The 24,219-nt window shown below is 32.5% G+C and overlaps 1 protein-coding gene across 3 annotated transcripts in view; it reads right to left on the bottom strand.

Annotated features, from left to right (window-relative positions):
• Positions 1–24,219, bottom strand: part of LOC124371949 (hemicentin-1-like) — a 383,241-nt gene that overhangs the window by 154,828 nt on the left and 204,194 nt on the right. The gene's annotated exons all lie outside the window — the stretch shown is intronic.

A 24,219-nucleotide genomic window follows, 5' to 3' on the forward strand; every position in this document is an offset into this window, starting at 1 on the left:
GTCTATTAAATTTTACGGTGTTAAATTTGAGCCTACACCATTGAGCCTTCAATTAAATATCTACAATTCAATCAATCTCATTTGCCTGGAGACTTTGTCTGATTCTACCATCAATTTTATTAAATTTAAGAGCCATCCATTTACAGTTTCGACCTGAAATAATATCACTCGTTTAATACTGAATTTCCTGACTATTTTGTACAGGTCTATAAAAAAGTCGATGATGTCCACATTCAATTTTGAAAGGTGAGTTGCATGGCCTGAAAAAAATTTGTTTTTAATTGCATACTTACATAACCGGTCGAACTTTATCAATACAGTTTAAATCACCAGAGACTCGCAGAATAGGAGTAGTTAATAAAGTTGATTAAATACAAAACTAACTGGACCCACAACTAGACCTCATTCGGAACGTAAGTTTTAACTTTAAAATACTATCAAATCTTGTAATTGTAACCAAACAACAAATGTACCCATACTTATATTCACTTAAAAAAGGTTTTTTTATTAAATATAAAGTTTGAATCAACCGACTATATCTCCTTTTAGTTTTTCAAAATACTTTCTTTGACTATTGGTTGGAAAAAATTCCATAAGAAACTTGGTAATAAGTGAATAGTGAAGTAATTGTTACATGCGTTATTTTTTAGATTCAGATTTATGGAATTATGTTATTTCATTTGCTAGGTGTAAATTGTGTTAGGTATGAAAAGAAATGTGTAAGCAAACGATAATGGGAGAATTTAAAGCACTCGGCATTTACGTTTAAAATGGTGAAAATAAAGGAGCAAAGCTTATGCATTTCAAAGCTTGGGGAATGAAAACTCATAACAGTGAATAACATGAAATGAGGGCGCGGCACTTTTAATAGGAAGAAGGAAGAGGCTTTGTTCAGACTAAGGTTTGTTAAGGTAAGCAGACTGCCTCACATTCATTTCACCCAAAATGTTTCTCTGGCATACTCTTTAAGTTTTATTAATCCTATTAAAATAAATTAAAGGAAAGTGTTTCATTCTTACTTTTATGACTTGTACCATTGCCGTTTCTGCAATCGTAAATCTATGTATAGCAAATTAGTTTTACTTTATAAACACAACATGTCAGCGTAATTGGATGTTAACAAATCCGAAACCCTTTTCTAAATATGTAAAATGTATAAACTGAACTCTAATATACGAAAATGAATAAACATAACGTGTAATAGCCAAATAACGTATGTGTGTGCGCGTGTGTTGTTGGTCGCGTGTTTAACTACATAAATAATATCATGTATTTGTATGAAGGCGAAACTGAATATTATGTAGTCACATATTTCTACATTGTGAAAACATTAACCTCGTATCTAAATTAAAAGAGTTACAAGCAACGCTGCACATACTGTGTACATATTACTAGTCCAATGCACAACACTGTTAGTAATTCGGCTCCCAGGTCTAACAGAGTGCTGTTTGCTACAATTATACGGTATACCCTCCAGCTTGCTTTAAAATAGCGTGATTTTATTATTATTTGATATCAAAAGAAATTAAACCTTTTATACATATCGTTTACACATAAGCAATTTTATAATCTTATTATGTACGGAGGCATAGACATTGTTTTTGTTACATATTTAATATTGATTAATCATAACTAAGCTTAACTATTTCAATTACATATAAATTAAATTTACTGCTTTTGTTCCCAACGCGTAGGAGATTTCTACTTCATCGTCTCTCTCTTAAAAACGTAAGTCATTAAACATATAAAACCGGAGTAGGTCAAAGCACAAATTTATGCAAGGCCTGAATATAGTAAGCATTGCGTTTCGTGTAACATTATTTCCTGAGGCTTTATACAAATTTTTAATAATTAGGCTTTATATATAACTATATTACATGTGAAATTATTCTTGATGATTGTAGTTAGTATATTTATGGATTTATTTATTCTACAACTGTCACGCTGCCATGATGGTTATTCATAGGACTAATGTAAAAATTATCACTGACGCTCAGCCAAATCTAATCAATTGACATACTATACATGACACTATATGCATGACATAAACTGGATGTTGTCTTTATAGAAATATGCCTTAATGTAAAATCTGACATATACAGAGGTATATATACTCGTTCTCAACATATTACACAGACAAAAAAACAGTCGTATACTATATTTTTTCCAGCCACTCGAGTTATAGCTTTATAACTATACAACACATTGCAGAAATAGTATAGAATGCACCTTAATGGGTAAGTTTTAACCAACTTTGAGCTATTCAAGGTTTTATTCTGTGACAGTGTCAGATCTCAGACGCTGCACTGAGCGGTAAGGTCAAATGAAGTTGAACTCAATCAAATTCGAGTTTGATAAAAAGAAAAACATCACCACTTTAAACCCCTGTATATAGGTAACTATAGCTGACTTATATTTTATTTACAGATCCGACAATTAGTTTTCATTGGGCTAAAATATTATATCTTAAAAGAAATAATATTTCATATTTGTAACCCTTTTTATACCCTTCCATTTCCCCCTAATAAAACTAGTGTAGTTAACGATCGGTTTCATTCTTATGAAAAATTTCTATATGAATTTCAAAAAAGACCTGGTTGTGTACTTATACAATGAAAAATTGGCTTTTGCTACTAAACTTGTTCTAACGTACTTCTAAAACATAAAATAATACACGTCCTATCAATATATAATATTCTAATCCTTTCTAATGAAAGATTGAAGGAGATTCGTTGATTTGTGAGTTTGTACTCAGTTGGTTAGCTATCAGACATGACTTTGAGATCACGTACCTCTTAGATGTAGCGACGTTGACAACGTCTGAGCAAACTTTAGTGTCAACTTGGATAGTGTCACATGTATCTATTTCCTCTTCCGGATATTGGCTCCCTAGCGATTCCTTTGATGTGAGCCGTGGCTTACTGCAATGTCTTGTATTAAAATTCACTCATTAACTTCATCATTTATAGTGGACCACGATAAAATATTCAGTAAATTATCCTAATTCAACGATGTAGTCGAAATTGGAAAATTATGTTCACGTCTCATTAATTCATTCGTCGTGTTTTTGTTTGCAAAGAATATGGGATTGAATCCTGAAAATTCCTTTTTGAGATGCCGTAAGATGATAGTATTTTTGTCCCAAATATACGTATCATAAGTAAATATTTCATACCTGGATAAATTAGATTAACGCTAATGGGTAAATATTAAAATACATGCAATAAAATAACAACTTAATGCACTATACGTTCAATTTATTATACAAATGCAGAATTAATTTCTTACTCATTGCTTTCGCTTTTTAGTACATCGTTTCATTCGTAAATGTAATATTTTTAAATTTAATCTAGATGTACAACCATCTAATTTCATGACCCTAGATGGTTAAATATTAAACCTTTTGTGTAATCAAAAAATCCAGGTACGAAATGTAGTGTTGCTATAAAATTTCAAATTATCTAAGGTCATAAAACTGTTCGTGTAACAATTAATAATGTGGCCTAGAGATACGAACCAGCGTAACAAGCTACTGCTTCGGAAATTCAAATTCTTAACAGTATTACTTAAACCATAGTGTTTAAATTATTTTATTTTTATAAAACAGTAACTACTACCCTACATGCATACCAATTTTATCGAGTTCAATAATTTAGTAACTGGTAATAACTAAATGGCCTGATCAATAGGGCACAAAGTTAATTTTCTGGGAGTTGTAAATCAATATTCTTAAACTAGTAATTCGTTGTTCCCGAATAATTGCAATTCTCCTTAGATCAAATAGGGACTGAGTGAACCTAACTATAACAACATTCGATGCTCATATTTTAAGTCCTGCCAAATAATGTTTCTAGTTTGTTCATCACTTTATTAAGAAATTATGTTCTCGTTCATACCACCGACAGGGTTAACTAATACGTCACGATATATAGAGCGTCATGGTGAATAAATGCTATGCACAGTAGTATAGGCTGCAACAAACATACGATTATGGAATGTTATTAACATCCGTAATGATCATAGGATTAACAGACAGTACATGACAATATATAGAGCGTAATGGTGAATTTTTAAAATGCTATACACAGTATTACAGGTTGTCACAACATTCAATCTCGAAATGTTATTAACGGCCGTTACGTTCACAGGGTTAATTGACCGCACCTGACTTTATATAAAGTGTGATTAAAATTCTTTCAAATATATGACAATACACAAAATACTTCAATCTAATAGTTGACTTGATGAGGCAATGTTCTTGTCGTCTATAGCATAGCACATGGAGCTTATATTATGCCATAGCATATACAAAGAGTCCATTCATGTGGGAACGACGGTTATATTACAGTTGATAAAGCTTTCAGGAAGTAAACTATGAAATAAACGAGATTACATGCTAGAACTAACAATCTTGCTTTATTCATGCTGTATTAAACACATCGTTTGCACCCTAGTAAATTTGAGTATATTTTGGTAAAAGGAAACTCATAAAGTTTAAATCTACCACTTCTATAACGAGTACCATCTGCATGCTAATTAACACATTTTTAATATGAGGTTATTACATACAATAATAATAATAATAATAACCTTTATTGCGTCAAACAATTATTACATTGCATGCATGCGTCAAGTACATTCATAATAATATACAGTTCCATTGCAGTTATTGCTATTTAATTGTATAACAGAACTGGGGGTTTATTTTTATTCGTGTTCTCAATAGTTTTCAATAATTTTAATCCCAGCAACTTAACATGAACTCTTCAACGGAGTAAAACGCCTTTGACACCAGGAGGTGTTTTAATCGAGATTTGAATAGTTTAGAATCAATGAGATGTTTTATTCCCTCAGGCAGCTTGTTTATCAGTTTCACACCAACTTGGGACTGCAAGTGTTCAAATGCACTCGTTCTATGTTGAACAATCCGAAAGTTGTCCCTGCCTCTTGTCTCGTATTGGTGGACGTCACTGCCTTGGATCAACTCGCATTTAAGTCGACAGTATAGAACGACGTCGAGAATATAGAGACAGGGTAAAGTTAACAATCCAAGCTCTCTGAAGGCATCTTTGCACGACTCTCTGAAATTCAATTTGTAAATAATTCTTATAGCTTTCTTTTGAGCTCTAAATACTCTTTCGAATTTGTATTTAGAACAGCTGCCCCACAATCTTAAGCCGTAAGACAAATATGGATGTATCAGGCCAAAGTAGGCAGTTTTTAATACATCAATAGAACAGAATTTTGCAAGGTTACGCAAAACATAAATACCAGAAGCAACTTTGGAGCAGATGCTGTCAATGTGAAAGTCCCATGTCAGTCCTCGATCAAGGTACATTCCAAGGAACTTAACGGATTCGGCCTCTTCCAAGAGAACATCGTCCATCATTACTGCGGGACGATACTCCTGTTCTTGTCGATGCCGAAGGCAAAAATTTATTGAGTTTGATTTTGAGCTGTTTGTTTTTAGATTGAGTCTTGAGAAATGTTCGATGCATGAATTTAAATCGATAAATGATTTCACTTCAAGATCAGTTTTATATTTCGATTTAATACAGAGAGTCGTGTCATCAGCATATTGAATCACCTTTCCATTCTGGATTGATGTATTCAACTTGTTGACATAAATAAGGAAGAGAACTGGCCCTAATATTGATCCCTGAGGGACACCATAGGGCATTTTGATCCTATTAGACAGAGCATTCGCAATCCGTACGCATTGTTCTCTATCTTTAAGATACGACGAGAGCCAATCGTACGGCAAACCCCTAATACCACTAGTCCATAATTGGTGCAGCAGTGTCGCATGATGCACACAGTCAAAGGCTTTGGAGAGGTCGAGAAATATGCTCATAACACGTTCTCTTTTCTCCTGGCCATCGACAACATTATGAATAAGTTCAGTTACGGCATCGATGGTCGATTTGTCTTTCCTAAACCCGAACTGTTCAGGACAGAGAATTTCGAAGCGGTCATGGAATTTTTCAAGCTGATTGAGGAAAGCTTTCTCAAAAACTTTGCTAAGAACTGGGAGGATAGAAATTGGACGATAGTTGCTAGAGGAGCAAGGATCATCTTTTTTGTAAACTGGAATCACAGTGGATATCTTCAGTACGGACGGAAAGACACCCTGTGCAAACGAGAGATTGATTAATTTTGTGAGTGGTGTCAAAATATGCTTAAAGCACTTTTTGATTAACCACACAGACATTCCATTAATGTCACAAGACCTCTTAGGTTTGAGATCCTGCATGATACGGGCCACCTCCACCTCACTCACAGGACGAAGGAACATGGACGAGGCCGATTTAGTCAATAACCCTCCGCAGGGTATATTCTGATTCAAAGAACTGTCTGTTCCAGCAACAGTTGAAAAGAAATCATTAAACGCAATTGCCACTTTTAATGGATCATCAATAATTTTATTATTAATTTTAAGTTTCGGAATTGAAAATTTTGAAGTGTTTTGTTGTTTTGTGTTTAGGTTAATTATATTCCAGGCGCTTTTTGAAAGATTATCGGATTGTTTTAGTTGGTTTTCAACATCTCGTGCCTTGGCGTTTCTTATGGCTTTGCGGTAATCCTTTTTGAAATTTCGAAAAAAGCGTTTGAAATCCTCATTTTCAGATTTAACATATATTGAATGATAAAATTTTAGTCTTTCTCTTGAATCGAGTATACCCTGAGTAATCCAGGTATTACTCTTTTTCTTATTACGTTCTTTAAAATTTTTGAATGGACAAGTCAAATTTAGGCAGTGAGTTAAACAGTCGAAAAACACGTTAAAGGCATCCTCCACCCGCTCAAAGCGATCCAGAAATTCCCATGATGTTTTCATTAGAAACTTCTTAAAAAGCTCATGTTTGCCGGCTTTAGATCCCGTTTTCTTTTTATTGGCGGAGTTTCAAATTTTGGGTTATGGTGTAATATTACGGCTTCCTGTGCGTAGTGGTCTGAGATGGCCGCATCTATGACAGAAACAGAACAGTCTATTACGTTAGTAATGACGTTGTCGATGGCTGTACTCGACGAAGCGGTCACTCGAGTTGGCGAGTTCACGGACCAAATTAAGCCGAAAGAACTGAGAATATCCCGTAGTCGCTGGGTCAGAGGGTTGGTGTAGTCTAACACATCGATGTTGAAGTCACCGGTAATGATGAACTTCAACGATTTTGAATTGAGAAAATTTAGTAAAGTTTCAAACTTTTCAAAAAAGTTTTCGTTACATCCATTTGGGGATTTATATAAGCCAATCACTATAATTTTGTCCGCGGAATTTGTATCAATTTTAATTCCCCCCACCTCAAAGTCTAGATCACAGCAGTAATCCATCCTGAAGGGTTGAAATTTCAATCGTGATTTGACAAAAATTGCCACACCACCTCCTTTAAAATTTGTTCGGTGAAAAATTGTAGCCAATTCATAATTGTCAATTCTGAACATAGAAACGGTCTCAGCCGTGAAGCCATGTTCAGAAACAACAAATATGTCGGGGTGCAGCTCTTCTGCCATTAGCATTAGCTCATCAACTTTATTAGTGGCAGACTGCGCATTTTGATGCACGACGGAAACTGCACGAGTTAAATTTGGAATTTTGTGAATTTGATTTTGTTTTGCTTGTCGTTTTTTGTCTGGTTTTCTGAACTTATTGTACCCCAATTCTGTTATTTTTATTTTGTTTTTTGACACTTTAGAGGAAAGCAGTTTTTTTGCTCCGTTGTGTCTGTGATGGTGCTTGATGGGCCGACTTGTCGCACCGGTGAGCGGCATTTTACTGCTTCCGCAAAGGATTCATACAGGAGTGTGCGGGGCTCAGATGCGGCTGGTGGCTGCAAGGCAGTCGATAGTGGTGCAGTTGGAGACTCAAGGGCTTGATCTGTCTTCCGCCCATTATTTTGAACTCCTCTGGCTGTGACGGGTGGTTGGGACGTCTCTCGTGAAGCGGTAGAGTCCATTTTCCGCAGGCACTCTATTAATTCCTGGGCCAGCAGATGCTTCGTGTTCCTCTTTAGATGCATCCCATGCTGTGTAAAAGCGCCTCTCCCGATGTTATTGAATTGTAGAACCTCTGCCCCACGATGCCTTTCACACAATTCTTCGATGTAGTTGTTAATCAGCACAGTCTCTTGGTTGATTTTGTGACTGGCTGGCAGATCGTGTCTGTGAGGTAGGGTGGAGACAACAACTCTTGAGGTTCTCAGTTTACTCGTGATGCGGCGCTCGAGATGTCTGTATATATTGTACTGCTGAGCAACGTCATTGGTGCCAGCCACGATGACGTAGCAGCCACCGGCCGAGGGTGAATCGTCAGATGTTGCTTCCATTAACTTGGCTCCAGGTTTGCAGACACCTCCAACCATGGTCTCGCAGGTCACCATCCGACGCAAAATACCTGTTAAACCACGTGTATGGCTATCTCCTTCAATAATAATTGATGAGAAGGGTAGAGAGATTCTTTGCTTATTATTGCTTCTTCTCTTCTTTCTCGGTTCACCACTGTGATGAGCGACTGTAGCGGAGACTTTCGGTGAACATTGTTTGTTCTTGGGGGTTTTCGGAAGTCTTTTTTCATTGTAATGCACCTCCCATAGTTCTTTCTGCTCTCTTTCGCTCGCACTTTTCTTCCCCTCCTCTTTCAAGCATTGAATTTCGGCTTCAAGAACTTCAATGGTGGTCCTCAGGCTGGCCACGAGGTCCCTGATCTCAGCACACCGCTGGTCTCTGCATTCGGAGGGCAGGTCGCACTGCACGCCGCAGTCGGCCGCGGAGGCGCGAGAAGGCGAATCGCACTGCACGCCGCAGTCAGCCGCGGAGGCGCGAGAAGGCGAATCGCACTGCACGCCGCAGTCAGCCGCGGAGGCACGCCGCATCGTGCTTGCTACGAAGACCTGGTCAGTAAACTGCATCAATCGAGTATCTGACTCAATTGAGTGGTCTAGTACATGTTTATAACGTTCATTGAGTTGCTGTATACTGTCTTTTAACATGCTATTTTCGGCAAGCAGGTCGGCCACTCTTTTCACTGTTGTCCAATCCTCGGAATCAGCTAGTGGAGTTGAAGTACCGACTCGCGACACGGGTGACACGGCAGGAGGCGTCATCGGGACAGCCTGTGTCGGCGCGCAAGCGATAGATGTGGGTGACCCAACATCATTCACCGGCGGTGATGGTGACACATTGGATTGACCAAACGATGTTGAAGCCCCTGATGAGAGCCTAGATCCGACTGTAGCACACTTAGATGGAGAAACAGCCAAAGTTCTCATGGTAACAGGGTGGGGACCATGGTGTTTACCGCTAGATGATACAATTAGCGTTGCATGAGCATCAGTCCTCACCGTAGCTCCACACTTTCCCCCCAGGCATCGCCAAGCTCTGTCACCATTCTTCAGACAATGGCTCTCTCTGAATTTGTATTTATTGTACAAGATGAGTGGTTTACCAAAACAAATTACAAAACAAATTATTATTTACTACTAACAACCTTTAAAATATGATGATTACAAATATGAAATTACATATTATTTTCTAGGGTAGTTTTTTTTTTAAATCTTTACATACTATACCATGAAGTTGTTCAATATTATAATTTTTTATCGAATAACATAAACAGATATACACCTTATTCAGTGAAATAAAACGCATATTTCAAGAAAAACTTTTAGCTAATTCAAGAAAAATAATCCCTGTCAAATATATCGCATTTTTTAGTAATATATAATACTTACAGGTATTTTAAATAAATGTTTTATGTAATATGTCGCAGTCCTACTTTTGAAATCATATAACTGGTTGAAACCAACTAATTAAATGTAATATATAAAAACTTAATAGACCTACAATATTTCACAAATGTAGCCGCCATCATATTAAAACATTTAACAAATTGGTTTATGATGTCTTTTGAGATACACGACACAAGACCAATCTAGGTTTCATCGTAAAAAATTAAAATTACGGTAGTTAACGATCTTATAGCTAATATGTGTATATAAACTTCTCAAACTATGTTTCCATCTGAAAATTTTATGAGATGATATAGAAAGTTGTATCAAAATTGTGGTAAAGACATTTTAAGTTACATAACTTCTATAAAATATTATAAATTTAAGTTTTTGCGTGTTTTGTAAAAAACCTTTAGCCGGTTGGGAAAGGCCGCCGTTGTGATAAATGAATGCAAAAGGCTTATAAACAAACTTATTTTAAACATACACAGATATGTAAAAACAACTCTATTTTTCCACGAATAAGAAAATGGACAGTTATCATGTTCACAATCCCAAAGCGCATAACAGCAGGTTGTAACCTCCGTACGCATAGCTTAAATTAGTTACTATACGTATGGAGGGAAATATTCATTTTTTTACCTTTGTTTAGCCTAAAACTCCCCAACATTACAGACACGAACAATACAGTACAAGTTACTTGGGATTATGCATGTAATAAACAAAGGATGAACTCTTAACAAGAAAACACTGTTTATACAATTACTTGCGTCCATAGAACTGTAGCTAATGTAATAGAACCATAACAAACCTTCACACAGGAATAGACTCTTTAAACAGGCTCGTTGTAGAATACCAAAGCCTACAGGCGAGTTAACTTTAATTGACTGGAAATTTCAAAGACTATACGAGGTCCTTTGTGCCTTTCGGTCGGTAGATTAACTATTTATACAACATAATTCATTAGTTAAATTATAATTTCTTTTATGATAATCTTCAATATTTTATGAAACATTCAATTAATTTTTCAATATTTAGTTTAAATTTCTATATTTTTATAATTTGTAATAGTATTTTTAAAATTTAATATTAAAAATTAGTATTCGAGAATTATACTTAAAACGATTACTTTTTATTTTGGTAAAGAAACATTATATTAAAAATAATGTGGATTTCTGTTAGATACATTTTTTCATATTTTAACCTACCTAGCCCATATCTTACCTTGTTATAACATAAAGTAAATTTCTTTTTCGAATATTAAATGTTTTAGCTAGACAGTTTACCAAGACAAATAATTTATTGTTAACTTATCACTCCCTAAAACAAAAAGTAATTCCAGAATAATACACGCAACGCGATAATTAGTATACTGACAGTTAACGTATGTCGTACAAAAATTATAATGGCTTTTATAAAACAGGTGTTTCTGGTATATAAAGTTCATTAGAGGCCATATATTCAACTTTTCGCCGTAAAAACTCTGCTTTAATAAAGGCCATATGTTGTCGGTTCTGAAAATTATTAACGAGCTGGAAGTTAGATTAAACGCGCGAAAAGTACTTCATTTAACAGCTTCATTATTTAAAATTTATGAAATATTGCTATAAGAATGCTTGTTATTTAGTCAAGGTTTTCAATTGTTAATGAGGATCTATGTGTAAAAGACAATTAAGTAAGGTTTTATTAATTCCTTTTAAATTATATATACTCAGCGATATCAATAAATTACTACATGATTTATTTTTTTTAGAAAAAATACATTAATTGTGTTATGTTATGTAAAAATAATATAAATTATGATTTGAAACATTTTTAATGATGGTCATTAGTTTTCAAGTGATTATTAATATCGTGCTCGTAAAGTGTATTTTATAACGCTAATAACCATTATAACATTTCATGTTAATTTCAGATGGCTTGTATGCAGTATATGTTTATAATATATATTGAGATAAATGTAATATTTAGATTTTTCGTAATAGTACCTAGTGGTACAATAAAGCATTAGGAACAATTTTAGCGTATGTAACGTAAGATTATTTGTATTACATTTTTGTCTGTGGAAACACGTAATTTGGCTGCTTTTATTTTAGAGTATTCTAGGACGTTTTGTAGGTTTATGGATTAGCTGCATTTAATAACTTTACTTATATTAGAATGGCCATTACTTGACATTTACTTCCAAAACATTACTACTCTATGTATACACGTATATAAAATCATAATTAAATAATATAAAAATGTACTTCTTTGCAAGAAATTTGCTTTAAAATTCTACCTAATGTTTGATGTACAAGAGAGATGTTTAATGCAACAAGTTGTAAAAGTAGTTTTAAATTGAGAAAACAGCAATGACAGACAGTAGTGTGTATTACCCACACTTATTATCAGTCCAGTAATAATTTTTTTGTGTTTTACGCATGCTTGAGAGAAATATTTCTTTATTTCTCACCGCGTTTATCTTAATACGGTGTGTTTACAACGTACGAAACAGTTAATTATGATGTACACAAATATAATGTAACATTATCAACGTTTACAATGTATTTAAACAGAGGTGTTTAACCGATACCTGATGTTAAGTATGACGTCAAAGCAGAATTACGCAACAACAACTAGCTGTGATATTTTATTACTATTAAATTGGCCCAGTTTCTTGTATCATAGTTACGGCTAAAAGAATGGCGCAATGGTTTTAATATTCTCATTATTATTTTATCTTTGTTACGTTTGCTCTTAATATTAAATGTGTTAGCATTGCTTAGAATAACTAACTGTATAAGTTTTATAGATTATCTTAACGCTAAAGAGTCCCGCTTGATAACTGATGTATGTTTTTTGTGGCTAGAAATTGTATTGAAATTTCAAAAACTAGAGGATTTACTGTATATTATTCTAATTTAATACTTCTACTGTGAGAATATTTGTAACACGGATTTTGCAATACGTGTGATTTGACTACCGGTTTGCCTTCTAACGCAAATCTCTATAAAAGTAGGCCTAACTACTGTAACTACATTGAATAAATATTCATACACATTACATAACACAAATACATCATCCGGCGATATAGTTTAGCACGAGATGTAGTGTAACGCTGTTACTTGTATAAATTATTTTCAACTTTTCGGTCTGTTCCACCGTTCTGGCTGATCGTCTTCTGCCATTCACGTGTTTTACTATGACTATTATTTACACGAGCTATAGCTACACCATACTATGTATTGCGTAGCAGGCTGCGCTTAGATTACATGCAAGATTCCAAGTCTACAGCTCATTTCATTCTTGAGATGAAAATATTTATGGTATAAACTATCTTACTTCGTAAAATGTTAAAATGCTATATGATTGCGCTCAGTGCGTTTAGAACATAATTTGCAGTTTTCTCATTTCCATCATGTTTACCAAAGTTTATACGTTATTACTTCCCAAGATGTCGTTACCACAGACACACAAATATAAAACGTTTCATGACCATGAGCGACAGGGATTATGCCGAAAGAGAGTATAGTATGTTTGTAAATTATAAAAAGTTCAATCCTTTTCGTTAGAATTAATGTTTAAAACGGTATTTACTTTTATCCATTTCTTATATGAAACAATGCTCAAAACTTTAATTCACCAAAACCTAAACTTTAAGCAAAACTAAAACTGCATTTAAATTAACGTGAATATGGAATGAAAATATTTTTTGTGTTGGAATTGTGTAAAGTCACGCACATATAAAATCGTTGATTGAACAGCGGATTATGATGAATTGTAAATGTGAATACTAATTATTCGTAGTCATTTAAAACACCCCAGGGATAAACGTGTGCATGTGTCAAGCTACTGCTCTTGTTTACATTTAATTTCGTTTCAATGTTTGCTAACAAAACTAATAGCGTTGCGATTACAAATTTTGTTTATTCAACACACAGTACATTAGTGAATAAAAAGTAACGATCATTTATTTTTAAATTTTCAAGTTCAAAATACTATTAGGGAACTTTTATTTTATCTATAAAAAGTAGAGTGTTCTATTAGCTATTATATTGCTATACCTTCTTAACTTAATAGTCAAGCCATACAGGTCTACATAATATTAAAATGAGATGTGTAAAAGTCATTAATGAATACTAGATAAAATTCGTATTTTTCAGTTTTTCAGGTTTGTGATACGATGGATATGGGGCATTAGGTAATTATTTCTAAAAAAATTAATTTCCTTAGGTCAATTTAAAATATTGAATAGCCTTTATGGTTTTTGACGATAATTGTTTTTTAAACATTGAACATTTATTTATCTCATACTAATAATTTAAATACAGTATAAAAATGTTCGTATAATCCTGCCATCAAATACATTTTCTTGTACATCCGCTATAAAATACTATTTTGTTTGTACAGCAAACCAAACTTTTAAAAGCATAGCATCTTAAAATATCCTAAACGCACGATACCATATAACTCGGTTTGCATGGCAATCATGATTCAGGAGAATATATTTAAGAAATATTTTTATGAAAATAATTGGACTTAAAGATGTGCAGGTATGAATATCAGTGAGGCCACTAGCATTCTATATCACCCCTAATCCCATTCAGTTTTTCTCCACTAGGACCGAAAATTTATAGCCTTCATTTAGCTTATTTGCTTTAATTGAGTTATTCCTGAGCAATCCTGATAACAATGGCTGTCTGCATTGCCATTTTCATAATTGGAAATAAGAAAAAAAATTACTAGGCCTAAATAAAAACAGCTGATGATAATAATGTTAATTCTTACTGTATTTACATGATTTAAAGCGTCAAATAATAACATGTTTAGGTTAAATTTGTCTTAATTAATTAACTATTTTATAGAAATAAAAATAAATATTTCTAAAAAAATATTTATATACTCTAAATATTTATTTTCATATCATGAGTACTAATGCAACCAAGTATTTTTAAGATTTGGTTGATTACAAAACCTACAATTCTGTAAGGAATCTTAGATAACATAAATAATAATGGAATTATTATTGCGTGATCTCATCATTGTAAAACTTATATATACAGAGTCTAAAGTCACTATCTGAACAAAGTTATACAACATTTGGCTCAGGTCAGAACAAACTCATAAACATGGGTCTCAGATGTAGTAGTCTCAGTATGTGTTTCTATAAACAAATATCTTCTAAGCGAATAAATTAAGTTACACCAAATTAGGGTCAAATGTGTATGCTAACAGAGGTTGTTAAAAATATTATGATATTATTTTCTCAATGTCAGCCGTTAAGACTTTTAAACTTTATACTCGAATAATAAATAACTGACTTAGAGCAAATTTCCTGTGAAAGGTCATACATTTCGCCCCTGAATTCTCACACTGTGGTTCTCGGCGAATAGCGAACACTAAAAAACTGAATAAACCACAGCTCCAGAATATCTTATGCCTACTGCGCTTTGATCACTGTATTGTATAATTAAAGTGATGAAGTACATTAAGGAACTGATGCTAGGTAACTTATTATTGCAATACTACATAATGGGTGCAATAAAAAATTGACAGTTTAAACGTAACGTTAAAATTAAGTATATTAAATTTTGTTCAGTTTGCACACGTAATCTGCCTTGTTTTATTTTACGGTACTCTAGAATTGCTTTAGATTTATGGATTCGACGCATTTCAATAACTTTAACTGTCTAAGAATTACTCTTACTATCAAAACTTTACTTCTCTGTATATATATCGCGCCTTAATACGATTTGTTTACGACACGCCGCTAATGAAAACACTATAATAAAAATGTTGACAGTAGAATATAACATTGTAAATAAATAGTCGTGTTTTCAATAAAAAAATTAGTAAATGTGCATTTTATTTCTTAATATTATTATTGGCAAATGTTTCATGTTTTTCGTCTTTAGTGATATGGCACAAGTGTACAGTATCTAATTAAGTATAAGGTAGACTGATTTAGTTTATAAGTGAAGTATTACCTAGCCATCGGTACCGGAAGATGAAGTCTAGTAATATTCCATGTATTTGTTCTAAAATATGTCTATGATGTCCACATTTACAATGCATTTCAACAGATGTGTCGAACTAATGATTAATGATTAAGTATGACCTCATAAAACGTGTTTTAAACGATAAGGATGTAAAACTTTAATGCTAATTTCTGGAAAAGAAGAAAGATTACTTGGATCACAATATAAAACAGAGTGAGATATATTGCGGTACATTGTTACTATTACATTGACAGTCTCTTGTAATTATAGTTAAGGCTGAAGGTATAGCGCAGCGGTTTAAATTTAAAATTACGAATCGTTATAAACGCATAGGAATTGCTTAATATACTATTAATATTAAATATGTGCGGATTGCTTAGAGATATTAACTTTATTAACATTTTCATGAAAATATCCTTACACTAAAAACCCATGTATTAGGCTACAAATTTTATTGAAAATTAAATTATATAAGGGTATTTATGTTATAGTTTTTAAATCAATACCTTTACTGTGGCAATATCTGCTGATATTTGGAACACGGGTTTTAACAGTAAAAGCTACAATTTTACCGTACATTAAACTACTAGTTTCCCTTCTAACGTGAATCTCTACAAACCTCTCGTAACTACATTACAAAATGTTCGTACACATTAAATCACGCACGCTAATAAATCGTCCGGAAATACTTTTTTACACGTGAGCTAAAGTAAAAATAATGCTTGTATCTACTATTTTAATTTTGTTCTATCATTCTTACCGTCTTCTAGCTCCGTTGCCTAGATTGCACTCACAATTTTCAAGTTTACAGCTCATTCCATTCTGAGATATCCTATGTATAGACAATAGATAAATTGTCCTAACCTACTCAGTGATTTAATAACGCTCAGCCAAAACCCATGAATGCATATGGCCTGTCATAAAACTCATTATTGTCTACATAGAAATTAAAATTTCATGCAAAATTTAAAGACTAAAAATAAAAAATAGGCAATCAGAGTCAAAATATTGTGCTTTATTATATTTTGAATATAATATGATTACATTCATTAACTCGTAGTCCAGCCAATCGAGTTTTCAGCTAATACAAATTCTAAAATCTGCTTACGCCAAAAGAGAGTTTATTCCGTTTTTTAAATTAATTCAACGTCACAATTTTTACAAAAGTAATGTTTAAAAACAGGTATTTACATTTAGCAATATTTATTCATTAGTGATATGAAAATATTTTTAAACTTTACTTTAAACAAAACACGAGAAGAACTACTAAAACTGCATTGAAATTCTTTTGAATACGGAAAGAAAATAGTTTTGTGTTAGCTTTGTGTACATTCTTAACCATATGCAATCGTTTGATTGAACAGGGGATTGTGGTGAAATGTAAATGTGAATACTAAATTGTTCGTAGTCATTTAAAACAGCCCAGGTATAAGCGTGAGCATGTGTTAAAGCTACTGGTCCTGTTTACATTTAATTTCGTTTCAATGTTTGCTAGCAAAACTAATAGCGTTTGCGATTACAAATTGTGTTTATTCAACACACCGTACATTAGTGAAGTAAACTTCACGATCATCTAGCTTCAAATTCTCTTGTACACCATATTACTAAGTAAATTTGAAGTTGACAACAAAAATGAGAGAGTCGTATTTAAGTTATATACTTATACGTCTTTATATCATAGTACAGCCATAAAGGTCCAAATAATAAAAAAAAAATGGAAGTGTAAAACTAGTATATGAGTACTAGACACAATTTCAATATTCCAGCTAGTCAAGTCTTTAAATACGAGGGATCAACACCTTAGACAAACTAAAAAACAATTGAATAGTCTTTATGTAGTAATTGCTAATAATAACATTATTTGAAATATTTAAAACTTATTTATACTTATCATATTATTTTCAGTATTTTAAATTTTCTGTTTATTTCTGCCACCATATAATATTTTTTTGTGTGTCCGTCATAAAATTCTATAATTTGTATATCAAAGGAAACATTTATTTTGCATATTCATAAAAATAATCTCACAAAAAGCAACACTAATGTACGATACGAAGTAGCTCTGATATTGATTTGTATGGTAATCGTAATTTGCTTTAATATATAGAACAATATATTTTGTAAACATCATTAGGCACAAATGCTTATACTTAAATACGTGCTATAATTATCACAGCACTTATAGTATTTTCTTATAGTAACAAAATTGTTGGAGATATCATAACTGTAACATTGAATTAGTCCATTGAATAAGATCTGAAACGTATGCATGTATGTACAAACATTACAAAAGGCGAGAATGTCGAGCAATACAAGTGTATTTGGCGAAATCACTAATTTCAATATCTCATCTACACGACGAGATTCACCAGGACAGGCAGTGGCATTTAAGGTAATCCTGATCCTCTCAACACACTCCGTCCCGTGTATCAGGTTATAGACGTGTTGCTGATATTTTTAGTTGGTAATATGTCCCTTACACATGCCATGCCTGCAATCAGTAACGGCAAAGTGACATAGTTCTCACTCATCTCAGACAAAAACTTTGAGCCGTCAAATAAGTCCGTCATAGAGCTAACTATTACGCGTGTTATTTGGAATATGTGTGTATAGGATTAAAAATAATTTAGGTTAGGTATAACTATACAGGAATTCCCATTGTTTCTATCCATAGCGTCTAAGTCCCAAAGTCCAAGAAGCTGGCGTTTTTAAAGAAGAGATTTTTGGTTTGTTCACGTGAACATTTGTAACGAGGTTTGATTATAAGGAATGCATCATGTATTATAATATTCTTAATACATACCAAGCCGCATAGTACCACATTTATAGAAAAATAGGTTTAAACATCTTCAATTAAAGTAACATAAGTAGTTAAAAACTATAGAAAAGCTGTAGTGTCACGGTAGATTGGATTGGAATATATTTTATAAATACTGTCTTATAGAGCATTATAAATGAATATATGTCCTGAATTACGCTTACGCTTAGGATTTATACTGTATCGTCACATTATCGTCTTGATGAATTATGGGAATACTTAAAAACGCGTGAGTGATAAGTACAGACATAAATACATACTAAACTGTTAGTATGCGTTAAAAACAGTTTTCTAAATAACTTACACGTGCATACAGATATGTTGGGCGAGGGTTTTGACCATCTCAGGATTTGCTACATTTTAAATAATTAATATATTTTTTGTTAGTGACTTCATGCGTAAATTTTAAGTAAGCATTCTTTCACAGAAAAATAAAATCAGTAATAGTTTGCTAAACAAGTAACAAAGTAATTGCTGGTGTGATGAGATAATGTTTAACCCTATTTAGGACGTAATGTGGTGTGTTTCACATTAACAGTTTTGAGTGGACTTATTATGATTTATAAACTTCAGTTTGTAATGAATAAATATTTAGTGAGATCGCATTTAAGTAAAAAGTTATAACAAAGTTAAATATGTAGATGTTTAGGTATGATTAACATCACTCGACAAAAATTGGTTCCTAAGAGCGAGTGATTAACAGATATTTACCTATTGATTTTAGGACGCGAGTTATGTGATAGCCATGACTCTGAAGATAATTGAGTAAACATGAGTGTGATGAGAACATGCTAACGTAACATCGTCTGGAGAGTATTAGAGAGGAACAACGCCAAGGTAATATCTCATACATCTGGACAAGCATCGTGGAGCAAGATAACTTTGGTCTCCAGTATTTCCGCTAGACCGAACACTCAAAAAGCCTAATATTCAGAATATAAATAAATTCCACTTAAATGTTGCTTTTATTATACCGAAATATGATAAAAATATCTCGGTGACAACAAATTCAACATATGCACGGATAAAGCTCTTCTGTTATTTGTAGGAAATTTTCATTCTATACCTGAGTGCATCATACCTTAATATAATTATACTTCAAAAAAATAACAAACGCAACATTACCAAATAAGTTTCCTGAAAGTGTAAAGTTGGTATGTTTGGGGGAAATTTCTTACAGGGTCGGTCAAATACAACGTATTTTAGTTAAGTTTGAACAATTTAACGAAACCATTGGAAGAGCATTTCATTTGCACTTAGAACTCAAACCTACATCTTAATTAGTGGAAAACTGTTTTTTCTGAAGTACTTTTTTCATCATATCCTAATAAATAATGCAACACCACACGCACTTATGTTTAAACACCAAGGAAGATCACATTGCGGATGTTCCATCCTGAGCTGACTATCTCAAACTGGGATCAATGTTTTTACGCAGCGAGAAAAAGTCAAGAAAGTACGAGCCTCCCGTGGAAGAAGTTCAGTTAATACAGGAAATGTTGGTTATTCACCATGTCAGGCTCCCAGATGGACGGAAGAAACTATGGCGATAAGGGATCTTGCACCAGCCACCTGAAGTGGTTATAATCACGAAATAAGACCAATCTGAATTTGAAAAAACTAGTTCTCCACATCAAGACCAAAAAAATTTTACTTCAATGAGGCTGGTAAAAAACTTAAACATCCAAACTACCTCCAATTGCCTCTCGCCCTATACGTTTTCGCCAAGACCAAAATATCTTAATGACACTTTGTGAGATGGGGAAGTATGATGTAATCTTTTTCATAACATGTGCTATATAAACTAGTACATTAAAAAGTAATTAATTCTCTAGTCCGTAACTTAATGTTTTGTAATGTTTATCTGAAATGTATCTCGCTTAAAAGTATAATAAATCCTATATTTCGGTTATTTAATTAGCACTTTCATTTATTACAGCAAATTATATTACAAATACATTAAAAGTAAACCTAAATCAATTAGCCTTACTACAATTTATTATCCCTATATTGCATACAATATATTATTAATGTGGATAGTTTTAATTTAAAACCCGATTGTACTGGAGACCATTTTCATTTTCGTCCCATAAGAACAATGTTAAGCATCAAAAACTTTTAAAATCTTATTTTCTGTCATCATATAACTAACGACAAAGATGACATCGTTATGTGTTTATCTTACTTTAAAGTTTCCACCATGAACTTAAAACCAAAACTCATTCTTATGTGCTACTTTTCAAAATTTATTCACTTTCCAATATTTTCAGTTTCGAAGTTAATGTGTCATGTTAATATAAATCTTAAAAAGAATATTAAATCATCTCAGGGTATTCAGGTTGGTTGGAACTTAGTGTTTAAAAATTATTGGCTTCTTCTTTATGTACCTGTTTGAAATAAAACAGCAGGTTTTACATTTGTTTAACAAAGTTCTCTTGAAATATGAGTAAACATAAATGAAAATTTCTATCTTGCTTGGAGCAAAAAAGGGTTGGTAGAAATAATAATGACAAATTGTAAAATGGGGAATGCCAAACACCAGTTTAACGTGTAACCCATCTGTCAGAGAATCACAGTTGACGTTTGGCTTGACGCAGGCCGGACAATCTGTCATTATGTAACTACCGCTACTTGAACTTGTGACGTTATCTATATCACACTTATCACGTTTTAGTGATAATGGAATGGACGAGCTCCAGTAAGATTTACATCATAAAAGTTGTCACGTAAATTTCATTCACTTTCCAATGTTCATTACCAAGGATTTTTTTTATTTTTCAAATGATACAAATAACTTTAATCTTTTTTTGTTGTAGATGCAGATACGGAAAGACTTAGGGTAATGAAAATTTAAAGTTGGAAATAATAAAAAAAATTACTAGGCCTAATAAAAACAGCTGATGATAATAATGTTAATTCTTACACTGTATTTACATGATTTAAAGCGTCAAATAATAACATTTTTAGGTTAAATTTTGTCTTAATTAATTAACTATTTTATAGAAATGAAAACAAATATTTCTAAAAAAATATGTATATACTCTAAATATTTAATATCATATCATGAGTACTAATGCAACCAAGTATTTTTAAGATTTGGTTTGATTACAAAACCTACAATTCTGTAAGGAATCTTAGATAACATAAATAATAATTCCATTATTATTGCGTGATCTCATCATTGTAAAACTTATATATACAGAGTCTAAAGTCACTATCTGAACAAAGTTTATACAACATTGGCTCAGGTCAGAACAAACACATAAACATGGGTCTCAGATGTAGTAGTCTCAGTATGTGTTTCTATAAACAAATATCTTCTAAGCGAATAAATTAAGTTACACCAAATTGGGGTCAAATGTGGTATGCTAACAGAGTTAGTTAAAAATATTATGATATTATTTTCTCAATGTCAGCCGTTAGGACTTTTAAACTTTATACTCGAATAATAAAATAACTGACTTAGAGCAAATTTCCTGTGAAAGGTTATAAATTTCGCCCCTGAATTCTCACACTGTGGTTCTCGGCGAATAGCGAACACTAAAAAAGGGAATAAACCACAGCTCCAGAATATCTTATGCCTACTGCGCTTTGATCACTGTATTGTATAATTAAAGTGATGAAGTAGATTAAGGAACTGATGCTGGGTAACTTTGATTGAAACTAAATAATTAAAAACAGTAGTAAAAACGTATTAACAAGAAGAAAAGCCTTAATAAACACTTTATATATAAACAAAAATAAACTTCCTCATTAAGAGGAAGAAACTGCTTTGTTTACATTAATACTTCCTTTTTCGGAACAATTGTGATAATAACTAAATAAAGGTAACTTTAACTAGGTTATTATTCGTATAATAATAATAAACAACTATAGCAATCTTAAAGTAATGTTCAGACAAGTTATTGCTTACATAATTGGAAATAGTTTATAAATATATACTTTACAATAAACTACATATATATAGTTTACATTATGTAGTTATAATTATATATGGTACAATAAATTATGCATATATAATTTATATATAACCATACAGACAGACATATGGGAAATTAAGAAATCTAAACTGTACTTAAAAGGGTGATTGAGTTAATGATATTTACGATATTTACTAAATCAGAAATTAGATTTGTTAAACACCAGTTGCTGTCAAACCATCTGTCAGAGAATCACAGTTGACTTTTGACTGGTCGCAGGTCGGACAATCTGTCACCATGTCGCCACTGCTACTGCAACACGTGACATTATCGCCATCACACGTGTCGTGTTTTGTCCTAAATAAATGAACGAGCTCGGATAGATATATAAATATCATCGAATCAACTGTCATCTACATTAGTCTCGTCTTCCTCAGTTTCATTTGCATGTCTGTTTCCAGAGTTACAACGGTGATATATTATGAATCACTGAATTTGCTTTATAGTTTCAGAAATTCTTTATTGCATGGTTTTCACTGTGATATACCGGCTCTGGTTTAATTAAGGGCACAGAGAATTCCCTAAAATAACTTTATCAGCAACTCAATACATTGTATTATTTATTCCGCATTGCTGATATATATAATAAAAATGTTATAATACTACTCGTCATTACCATTTATTTCACATTGCAACAATAGATACCTGTTTATAGAAACACAAAGTACTGGGATACTGCATAGCAGATTGCGGTCTACGATTTTATCAGCTGTCAAAAATATTGCCTATCTGTAGCCTACTACAGATAAATTTTCGTTACATTAATTTTAAGAGTATTAATGGGAGGTACTTAAAGCTTTAAAACAATCTAGTTTTTATTATTATTTCTGAATAATATACGCATAATTTCTTTACAAATCTGCCCACTATGTTTTATAGAATTAAGCAATAAACATCTTCAAAAACTTTCGCATTTATAATACGAGTAGGGTTTACTGCTTCAACTCATAATCATGAAATTTTGCACAGTAAAATGATACCTAAATTTATGCTATTCCAGCTCTTCACCTCCTTAGCAGGCCAGCCTGTAAGGAGTCTGTGAAAATTTTTAAAAAGCAATAAAAAAATTAACATGAAAATTAAGCTATGTCCTGCCTTTCAGAATGCCCTTCTCTCATATTAACAATTAAAATTGAATAAATCTCGCATAGTAACATGTTAGACGGTCTACGTTTTAAAGAAAAATCATTAAGAATAAAGTGTTTTTTAATAGACCTACACTTTATTTTAAAATTATAGTGGCTAAGTAGTATGTCGTATTCATAACTTGGTTACCATACTGTAAAAGGTGTCCCGTTTTTAGTTGGCATTGAGTACAATCCGTACTTTACAATCGTAATTAGTCGATATTGGTATTAGTTTTTTTTATTTTACTTGTGCTCACTTTTTAAATATTCTGTATACTTCATCTTACTATACTCAGCAAATATAGAAATGCTGTTTTTTTAATAAGCACATTTTGATTTAATAATCTTACCTGTAGTGAAACATTATCCGTGAGTGAATGTTTTGTAAATTAAACTATAAATGAGTTTTAAAGGTTTGATATACAACTATTATTCAAATACCGTATGCACATATATAATAGAATGCTATTCAGACTATAATATAATCACTAAATATATTGGTCTTGATATTTCTAGCTTCTAGAGTATTAAAAGTATTAAAAAAGCTGGCCCTTAGGCAATACATATTTTTATACATTAAATAAAAGT

This window comes from Homalodisca vitripennis, chromosome 1 (assembly GCF_021130785.1).
Source record: "Homalodisca vitripennis isolate AUS2020 chromosome 1, UT_GWSS_2.1, whole genome shotgun sequence".
Taxonomy (NCBI): Eukaryota; Metazoa; Arthropoda; class Insecta; order Hemiptera; family Cicadellidae; genus Homalodisca; species Homalodisca vitripennis.